General features: G+C 41.2%; 1 pseudogene; it reads left to right on the top strand.

Annotated features, from left to right (window-relative positions):
• Positions 1-9,083: 9,083 nt before the first annotated feature.
• Positions 9,084-9,714, top strand: LOC144578218 (high mobility group protein B1 pseudogene; annotated as a pseudogene).
• Positions 9,715-10,748: the final 1,034 nt, after the last annotated feature.

Here is a 10,748-nt window from a genome sequence, read left to right as displayed (position 1 = left end):
TAAATGCTTTGGGTCCATGATATTTATTCCAACAGTAAGCTCACTGCACCTCCTGGGCCCTTTTCCCCATTCCTGGGGTAAGAGAGGCCAAGGACCTGGGCACATTGGAGCAGGAAACCAGGAGCGTCTTCAGGCTGCCCCCTCTCCCTACCTTACTTACACTGGGATTACAGGTGTGAGCAGCTCATTTCTTTTTAACACAAAATAATATTCCATCATCTGGATGTACCACAGTTTATCCATTCACATACTAAAAGACTTACTGGTTTCTTCCATATTTGTCAATTATGAATACAGCTGCTAAATACATCCATGTGCAGGCTTTTTTGTGGACATAGATTTTCAATGGTTTCTTCCATGTTTAATGTTCAGTCTTACTGTCAATTTATAAGGTATTTTCAGAGTGTGATCCCAGAAGGCTTTCTCATTTCCAGCCTAGTTCTCGTATTTAAACCTGGCTTTCTGCACTAACTTGAAACATGTGATCAGGTTAGGGTCATGGTTAAGGCTATGCTCACAGAAGCTGTTGCCTCGTGCCCCACTGTTGTCAGGCCCTGCTCAGACTGTGGGCTTTGGAATCCTGCCCTCACACTAAAAGAATTCTATAATCTTAGCATAACACCATGGAACTCAGATCTAAGCCCAGCATGGTAGGCTTTGGCCACATTGTGGGAACTCATTTCCATGTCCATCCCTTTACATTGATTCTGGTAATGGAATTCTAAGTAACACTTCTCTGAATTGGCTCCCCTTTTAAATCTTGAATTTTGTTTATAAACCAAAACCTGGCATCTGGGACTACTTCTTGGTAACAAATTTCCTTAATAATTCTAGGTTCCCAATTTCAACTGAGTGGTAATATTAGTAACAATAAAAAAAAATAGACTATATTTTCTGTTCTAATTATTAACAATATTATCCTACTACTATTCTATTGTTTCTCAGAAACACTATGCTAAAACTTCTCATGGGTTTTCTTACCTAACTCTTTCCCAATCTAATCAGGTGGGCCCTGTCATTATCTCTGTTTGATGTAGGAAAGAACATTCTGATTAAGACCTGATGAGAAATGTGCTTAACGTCAGTTTTCAGGCAATAGAACTATCTTTCCTGGAAACCTTCAGTCATAGGAGGAAATCTATACCTCCATCTGGGTCCTAGGTCACAGAACACATCCCTTTAAGAGGCTACCTCCTGCCCTGCTTCACCTTACTCATGCAGCTGTGAGGCATCAGTCACATCGGTTCTCCTCACTCAGGGACATTAGCTGTCGTTGATCACATTAGTAGGTCCTGGTTTGGGCACCAGCTGTGACAGGTGTCACGTCAAGGTCACCACCTGAGATGTTGATCACCGTCTGTGGAGGTCTGTCCTGCAGACCCTGACTCAGCGACGGATGAATGAATGCATTCTCACACCCAGTACAGTGATTTGAGTGGGCGAGGGATGGTCGTCAACTGTTTCAGAGGGGATTGCAGCTAACCAACTCCCTGTTCCTCCTCACATTTATTCAGTAAAGATTTAATAACAGAGGTTCTAAGTCAACATGCTTGTGCATAATTAACATGATTAAAAGAGTGGTTTTACAAATGATAAAAGCTTTTGGTTCCAGGGCCCAGAGTAAACACTATTAATGGGTAATTTCTCTTTGATATCCCCCAGAGAGTACCATCCAGCACAAAGTTTACATGAGTAAACAGAGTAGAGACAAAGAAATGTGGGTAAACAGACTTAATTGAAGAAGCTTTTATTATCCTTAATCTTCACTCTATGACTTAATGTTCTAATGTAAGAACTGGCTGCCTTCAGCCTGTTCCATAAATTAACAAAAACCTTTCAGCCTTCCAAAAGGTTTGAGACTGTAATCTTATAACCTTTCCCTAATATTTCCCTTAATATTTTGCCAGCCGCACCAAGTGAATCTCAACACAGCTGGTCACTTCATCACCTCTGCCTCCACCTGCTCACCCAGGCTACCTAGTTGGGGTCTCTCAAGGCCATCTGGTACAGGCACACACACATATTACTCCCATTTTTATAGAAAGTAAAACTGAGGCTCAGTTATGGAAAAGCTTAATGTCTTTTCCTCTTCGTCTTTTCCTCTTCGAAGAACACAGGTCCTCTTCGTCTCCTCCAGTGACCTCCTGAGTCATCCACTGCACTGCTATGATGCAAAACCATGGCTTCCTAGAACAAGCAGACCAGGTATGCCACCCAGTGAATCTCTGAACCAGGAATGCTAGGTTCAGTCTCTTGGCTTCATGCCAGCTCCTCTCAGTCATTATAGGCAAGTCACTAAGCTTGCTGAAACTTATGCATTTGTTAAATAGTCTACTCTTGGTCTGCTTTTGATAAAACAGGGAACTTTGCAGTTTTATTTTCTTTAAGACGTTCATTATAGTGACTATCCAACAATTCCAGCAGGAATTACCTTTGTAGTATACTTCTTCTTCTGCCAGTATTACTGGCCTGGGAGCACTATCATTTAGGCTAAGAATTAAAGAGGAGTTCCCTCCTCCAGGGCACAGAACATCAGGGCACATGTAGGTAAAGTGTAGTGGACAAAGCTGGAGCAGCTGTGCTCCTGTGGAGAGACCTAGTTTGTTGTAGACACATAGTTCCTGCCAGTCCAGCGCCTTTCTGAGTGCACCCTGATGACCAGGTTTTCTCCACCATTGGAATTGCTCAAGAAAATGTCTTGACACCTGGGGACCCTGGCTTCTTCTGTGTTAGGGTAACTGGTCCCAATAGCAACTCCCCACCAAAGCATGTAATGGACTAGTCCAGTTCTCTGCACCCCCAGGTCCATTTTCTCATGCAAATTTCCTGAGAGGTGTTCTGATTCCTCTGTAAGCACTAAAGTCACTTTTCTTTCTCATACACCAAGGGATTGAGAACGTAAGATGGAAATGGAGCTAGGGTGTGTTTTTAAAAACTTGTTTGAACGTTTATTTAAAACTTTTAAAATGAATAATTATGCAGCTCAATTAAATCAAATAAAGTAAAACCCCACACATCTTAACTCTGACTTGTTAGTGGTTGATTGTGACAGGTTAGAGAGACAGACAGGTCTAAATTCTAGGATACCTGGGGTGAATGTGAATGTAAAGGGAAATTTCTTCTGTAAAATACAAGCACATACCTACACACACACACATGGTATACATGTGTATAGTTAATTACTTCTTATAGAAAACATGTTTTAAACAAGAAAATAACTTAAAAATGGATATTGATATTAGCAGAGCATATACTGGAAAATGGTTGCTGAAATGAATGCTTAGCAGGTGTGGTGGCATGCTTCTGTAGTTCCAGCTATTCAGGAAGCTCAGGTGAGAGGATTAATTGTGCCCAGAAGGCTGAGGCTGCAGTGAGCCATGATTGCACCACCGCACTCCAGCCTGGGTGACAGAGTTAGACCCTGCCTCAATAATCATAATCATAATTATAATCATAAAAGAATTCTAGGTCCTTCTTTTATCAGAGATTTACAGCTTTCTGAAAATTTTTGTGCAGTTAGGAAAAGTGACAGAAAACCATCTGGCCAGGCATGGTGGTTCATGCCTGTAATCTCAGCTCTTTGGGATGCTGAGGCAGGAGGGTCACTTGATACAAGAAGTGCAAGACCACCCTGGCCAATGTATGTATTAGCTGGGTAGTACACACCAGTAATCTCAATCCCTGCTACTTGGGAGGCTGAGAATTGCTTGAACCTGGGAGGCAGAGGTTGCAGTGAGACTCTGAACGAAGGAAGGAAGGAAGGAAGGAAGGAAGGAAGGAAGGAAGGAAGGAAGGAAGGAAGGAGGGAGGGAGGGAGGGAGGGAGGGAGGGAGGGAGGGAGGGAGGGAAGGAAGGAAGGAAGGAAGGAAGGAAGGAAGGAAGGAAGGAAGGAAGGAAGGAAGGAAAGAGAAAGAGAAAGAAAAGAAAACCATCTGGACCTGTCTAGAGGCTGCAGAAGGAAAGTGTCTTGGGAGGATAGCAAAGGAGCCTGGAGCCCCAGATAACATGCACAGTCATGGGACAAGCAGAGAAATAAGACTTTGCGACCAAGCCTGAGGAAGAGCTAGCCAGACCCAGGAAGGAGATTGGGAGGCGGCTGCTACCAATGATGGTGGAGCAGAGGGTTCCAAGGGTAAAAGGTACTTATTGCTCTTAAACACATTATAAACCATAGCAACAGGAATTGAGAAAGTGCCTGGTAAATATGAGGAAGCTTCCTTGGCTTGGCAAGGTTAGTTAAGTGGTGGCCAAGATGTAGTGAACAGAGAGGTGATGGAGTTGTGAGAAATGGAGAGTGAAGTTGTCAACCTCTCTTTTAAAGACTGTCTTGGTTCCTTCAGGCTGCTGTAACATAATGCCATAGATGGCGGCTTAAACAATAGCAATTTATAGCTGACAGTTCTGGAGTCAGGAAATCCCAGATCAAGGTATCAGCAGATTTCGTGTCTGATGAGGGCCTGGCTTCCTGTCATAGATGGTGCCGTCCTGCTTCTTCCATCACACAGTGCCTCATGTTTTGGAAGGGAGGAGGGAGCTCTCTGGGGACTCTGTACTCATGACCTGATTACCTCCCAAGGCCCTACTTCCTCATATCATCACTTCATATATTGGGTTTAGGATCCCAATATATGAATTTGGGTGGACACATTCAGAGAACAGTTAATATGTAGCTGCAGAAGAGAATAAGGAGCCCATGACATTGGATAGACAAGATTGAGAGATACTGTTTTAGAGTTGGAGGTACTATACTAATGCAAGCACGAATGTGTTAAAAGAAAAAAGCCAGTAAAAATGAAGGGGACGTAAAATGAGAGAAGGGTCTCATGAATAATGGAGCAATTCCCGAGGTTGTGGTTGAGGAGGGGATCCTAGATTCAGGCGAGGACCTTGCCACCAGAGGTTTCTGACAGGAGAAAGGGAAGGAGAGATGAACGTGGTTCTTTTTACATAAACTATTGTGTGTGATTATTTTTGAAATATTCGCTTTTGCCTTCTCCATGTATTTTATCTTCATTTCCCCTGAGTAATCAGGAGGCTTTAGCTGTGCTTTCCAACTCAGGAGAAAGTTGTTCCTGATTTTGTTTCTAAAGCCTATGCCCATTGACTAAGTAAGTGAGGAAATAAAGAGTTTTGGGGAAGAATATGAGATGGACAGAGGGAGTGGAGAGATAGTGAACAACCCAGGGAGCAAGAAAGCTGCAGCGCAGGCCCTCAGAGGAACGTGCACTGACCACCAGGAAGCCAGGTCCTCAGCAAGGCCTCAGTTATACCAAGCGCCTGCTTGTCCCAAGAGTGGTACATAAGCGCAATGAGCTAAACACACCTTATAAAGGACACCACAGTGATCTCAGTGTGATCTCCTGTGGGAGTTGATGAAAGCAGGAGATACCTCACTGAAACCCTTGAGACATGGGTCAGCCTAAGTAAGCCTCAAAATATCCAAGAATAACATTCCTGCTCAACCAGTGCCTCAATACTCTCAATCTATAACAAAGAACAAAAAAAAGGCATTTCCTGAAAATGTTTTTTTTAAAGTGAGACTCATATTAGCCATGTAAATGTGTAGTTGTCAAATTTGAGGGATTTCTGTCAAATAGCTCTATTTTTGTCAGCATTGGAGGAGGACAGCTCATCTTCTTGAGAGTGTGTGGGTATAGAGGGGTTAGGAGCGAGAAGTAAAACTTTAGAAAAGGCTGGTAAAATGATCTTTATTCAATTAAGCTAAAGATTCACTCATTAGTCACTGTTCTGAACACTGGGGCTACAGAGAAGGAAAACATCAGCAACCTGGCCTAGAGCATCTTTCACTCTGGTGTGGGAATGGGCAAAGTGGCTGGTTGTGGACTTACAGCAGATGGGTCCTTTCACACTCTGCTGGAGATTACACACCATAGCATCGTGATAATTATGATCTCCCCTGCAGCCCAGATGTGAAGTCCCAGGATGGGCTTAGGGCTAGGGTTTGGCAGAGTATTACAGTAGAAATATAAAAACTTTAAAAGTGCTGGGAAATGGTGTGAAATGTCATGGATGCATGTACCCTAACTGGATTAAAAAAGCATTTATGTAAAAAATAAACTAAAAGAAGGCAGAAAAAAAAGAACTGTGCAGAAACCTGATGTTTCCGTAATGTTAAAGCAGAGAGCTATTGAATATAAGAAGGTGAAAAGCATGGAATTATTGATGGTGATGGTAAAAGAGAAGAACTCTGTATGATTTCAAAGTTGGAGACCTCAGGAAATATGAGAAATTCTTATTACAGGATTCTGGCTGGCTGATACGTAGATAAACATCTCTTGAAGTTGAAAAAGTCAAAAATCTGTATGTATAGGGTGTTGAATATACATCAAAATGAATACTTATACCTCAAAACGAATACTTATACCTCAAAACTAAGGCGGTTGTTAGGATATAGAGAAATCCTGAGAGTTATGTGTAGTGATTTACTGGAGATGCTATTGAAGGGGAGGGAGAAGAGTAGATGGAGAGAAAACTTGATTCGTTTTACTTTTCAATGTCAAGAGAAGTGTAAACTCCTTTAAGCCTTTTGGTTAATGGGGCTATAGCTGAATCTTTACCCTATTGCAAATGATCCAGCAAACTTGGGAAAGAGACAATGTTTAATTAAAATCTGGATGTGTAGAAAGTTATCACTGAGAGTATAGCTGTGAGGAGAGAGCATGTTGTGGAAGCTCAAGAGAAATGGTGAGTGCAGAAAGGAAAAGCGTGGAACACGGCACAAAGGAACACTGCAGAATTTCTCAAGAATGGCTTGATTTTAGTGAATAGAAATGTTAAAGGGGGTGGTGAAGAATGTTAATGTTATCAGCTGGCCTCTAAGATCTGCAGGGAACCAGAAATTAAAGAGATTTTTCTTGCTAACATATACAGTAACACTGTGTATGGCAGTAATGGTGGTTTTGTCAAAATTCAGTCAGGCAAACGAAATCTGCTCTTGGAATTCAAGTTCAGGTATATCAAGTGTCGACAGTTTTAATATCGAGAAACTGGAGTGTACACCATGTTGGAAGAGTTGAAGCAGTGAAAGTCAGACACTCTGCTAAGGATGACCTCAGCTAGGATTGTTAATATGAGCAGTTCTCAGGAAGCCAATTGAACAGTTACGAATTTCTGGATAGCTCCCACCAAACATGTCAGTGAAGGCTGCAAAATGGGTGGTTCTCAGGAGAGTTTTGGAAGCCACAGATAGCTGCATCAGAGAAAAATATCCTCTCTTTTCTTTCAGCCTCCCAAATCACATGCAGTTTCTCACAGTGGCCAGCTGAAACCCCAAATCACATTAGTAATGCATTTCCTATGTTGTTTTTTGCAACACAGAGGCAGCCTTGAGAGGAAGACATGGTGATGTTGTGTTGACAACATGCATTCCAGCAAAAAGATCCATCATGGATTTTACAGTCTTCAACTTTTCACTAGAAATCAGTGATACTTATTTTACAATACATAATATTTATATTTTATTGTGTCCCATCATTTCTCTAGGTTCTGTTCATTGCTTTTCCTTTCAGATTGGATTAATTTAAAATAACCTGTCTGAGTTTGCTGATCTTTTCCTCCTCACCATCGAGTTTGCTATTAAGGGGTTTTGTTTTGTTTTGTTTTGCTATCTTGTGGTTGAACTTCAAATTTTGTTCTTGTATTTTCCTGGTATCACTAACTTGTTTAATTCTCTCCTATTGTATCTTATTAAGCTTTATTAGAAATACTATTTTGAATTATTTGTCACATGGTTCATGGATATCTATTGATTTGCAATCAGTTGCAAGAAGTTTATTGTGTTCTTTTGAGGGTATCATGTTTCTGTGATTCTTCATGACCTGTTTAGCTTTGCACAGGTATCTTCACATTTGAAGAAGTAGTCACCTCTTGCAGACTTTATGGACTGACTCGAGTTAGGAAGGACTCCAGCTTTGTAGAATGTGGACAGCATGGAGATGCTGACAGATAGGGTATGCTGGAGTGTGGTGCAGCACACGCTCGAGGGGACAGTGTACGGGGGCATGTGTCAGGTTTGGATCAGGGAGTAAGAGAGGTGGCTTGATGGCATAGGCAACTGGGTCTCATGTCATTATCAATTACTTGGTAATTGGTAGTAAAAGATGTGGGGACCTGCAGTAGTTGCAAAGGTTGCTAGGGTTCTGGGTGGTGCCTGAGTCTAGCAGTGAATGTGCCTGGATAAGTGTAAGCTGGTGTAGTCAGCACAAGCTTCCGAGGCCGACTGTGGACTCATGCTGCTTGCAGGAGATGGGGTACCCACAGGAGTGTTGGCTGGGGCAATTCTGGTGAAGAGGATGCTAGGTCAGGCAGCTGAGGTTCATGACAGCAAACACTGCAGGAAGAGATATGGGTGGTAAATGGTTCTCTGTACTCTGGCATGTTTTGTTTGAGACACACAAATTTCATTTCACAGGTCTCAACTACAGCAAATACCTACAAAGAGGACCAGGATTTAGGGGTAAGCACATGTGCCCATGTGCTTAAATCTTCACACAAGCCCTGTAATATAAATATCATTCTCACAAATTTTAGAAAATGAAACTAAGGTTTAGGGCAAGTGAGTTTCTGTTAGAATGACTGACTTGCTAAATTACCATTAGAATAAGAGCCAAATTTGCTTAAGCTCAAATTATCTGGTTTATTCACAAATTACAGTGTTTGTCAGTTCAGAAATAAAATTTAATCATAAAATTGTGGTAAAATATTATAAAGCCCCATTTTCTCAAATGGCAAAGCCAATCTCAAAGAGTATTCTTTACCTCATTCTTTCTCCAGTGGTCAAAAAGACACATTCATTGTATGCTTGATTCTTGGCTTCTTTCTTACTGCATTACACCGTGTATACTTGTCGACCTCCTCGTAACAAAGTCCGTGTTAAAATGACTGTAAAAAGACCAAGGAACATAGAAGCTAAAACAATGTAGAGCACGAGATGTGGCAGGCAAGAGTTCTGGTTTTTTGACAACTGTTGCAGTACCTCCAGCTCTGTAGAGACAGTACCAGGACAAGTGAGAGCGGGACGGGCATTGGGCAGCTCTGTGCCTCACTGAGGAAAAATAACTAACATGGGCAAAGGAGATCCTAAGAAGCTGAGAGGTAAAATGTCATCGTATGCATTTTTTGTGCAAACTTGTTGGGAGGAGCATAAGAATAAGCACCCAGATGCTTCAGTCAACTTCTCAGAGTTTTCTAAGAAGTGCTCAGAGAGGTGGAAGACCATGTCTGCTAAAGAGAGAGGAAAATTTGAAGATATGGCAAAGGCGGGCAAGGCCCATTATCAAAGAGAAATGAAAACCTGTATCCCTCCTAAAGAGAAGACAAAAAGGAAGTTTAAGGATCCCAGTGCACCCAAGAGGTCTCCTTTGGCCTTTTTTCTGTTCTGCTCTGAGTAATTGCCCCCAAATCAAAGGAGAACATCCTGGCCTGTCCATTGTTGATGTGGTGAAACCGGGAGAGATGTGGATAACACTTTTGCAGATGACAAGCAGCCTTATGAAAAGAAGACTGCGAAGCTGAAAGGAAAATATGAAAAGGATATTGCTGCCTATCGAACTAACGGAAAGCCTGATGCAGCAAAAAAGAGAATTGTAAAGGCTGAAAAAAGGCAAGAAAAAGAAGGAAGAGGAGGAAGATGAAGAGGAGGAGGAAGAGGAAAATGAATAAGATGAAGATGAAGAAGATGATGATGATGAATAAGTTGGTCAGTTATTTTTCTTGCCTCTAAAGCATTTAACCCCACTGTACACAGCTTACTCTTTTTAAAGAAAAAAATTGAAATGTAAGGCTGTGTAAGATTTGTTTTTAAACTGTACAGTGTCTTTTTTTGTGTAGTTAACACACTACCGAATGTGTCTTTAGATAGCTCTAACCTGGTGGTGTTTTCAATAGCCACTGACCTTGCCTTGGTACAGCATGGGGGTTGTAAATTGGCATGGAAATTTAAAGCAGGCTCTTGTTGGTGCACAGCACAAATTAGTTTTATATGGTGATGGTGGCTTTTTCATCTTCATTTGTCTCTGAGGCAGCTTATATGAAATAATTGTTGTGCTGTTAACTGAACACCACTCTGTAATTGCAAAAAAAAAAAAGTTGCAGTTGTTTTGTTGACATTCTGAATGCTTCTAAGTAAATACAGTTTTTTTTATTAGTATTGTCCTTTCCATAGGTCTAAAATGTTTATTCTTGAGGGGAGCTAGTCTTTTGCTTTTGCTCATTTTGAATCACATGAATTATTACAGTGTTTATCCTTTCATATCTTTAGCTAATAAAAAGCTTTTGTCTACACACCCTGCATATCATAATGGGGGTAAATTTGAGATAGTTTTCATCCATAACTGAAAATCCAAAATCTTGATCAGTTAAGAAATTTCACATAGCCCACTTATTTCCACAAACTGAAGAGTAATCATCTACTCACAGCATGGGACTATTAGAATCAAACATTTTGAAAGTCTGTCCTCGAAGGACTAATAGAAAAGTATGCTCCAACGTTCATATGAGGACTCTATTCTTTAACTCCCATTACCATGTAATGGCAGTTACATTTTGCAGTCCCACGTTAAAGAAGACCTGAGAATGTATCCCCAAAAGCGTGAGCTTGAAATACAGGACTGCCCTATTAGATTTTTTGTTCACATTAGTCTCAGTGAAGACTATGAACATGCGCGCTATAGATGTCTTTTCTCATTTATCTAAATATAAACTGCTCAGGAAATAATATTTTCCATTAT

This window comes from Callithrix jacchus, chromosome 11, assembly GCF_049354715.1.
Source record: "Callithrix jacchus isolate 240 chromosome 11, calJac240_pri, whole genome shotgun sequence".
NCBI lineage: Eukaryota > Metazoa > Chordata > Mammalia > Primates > Cebidae > Callithrix > Callithrix jacchus.
This window is presented reverse-complemented; position numbering and strand designations above follow the sequence as displayed.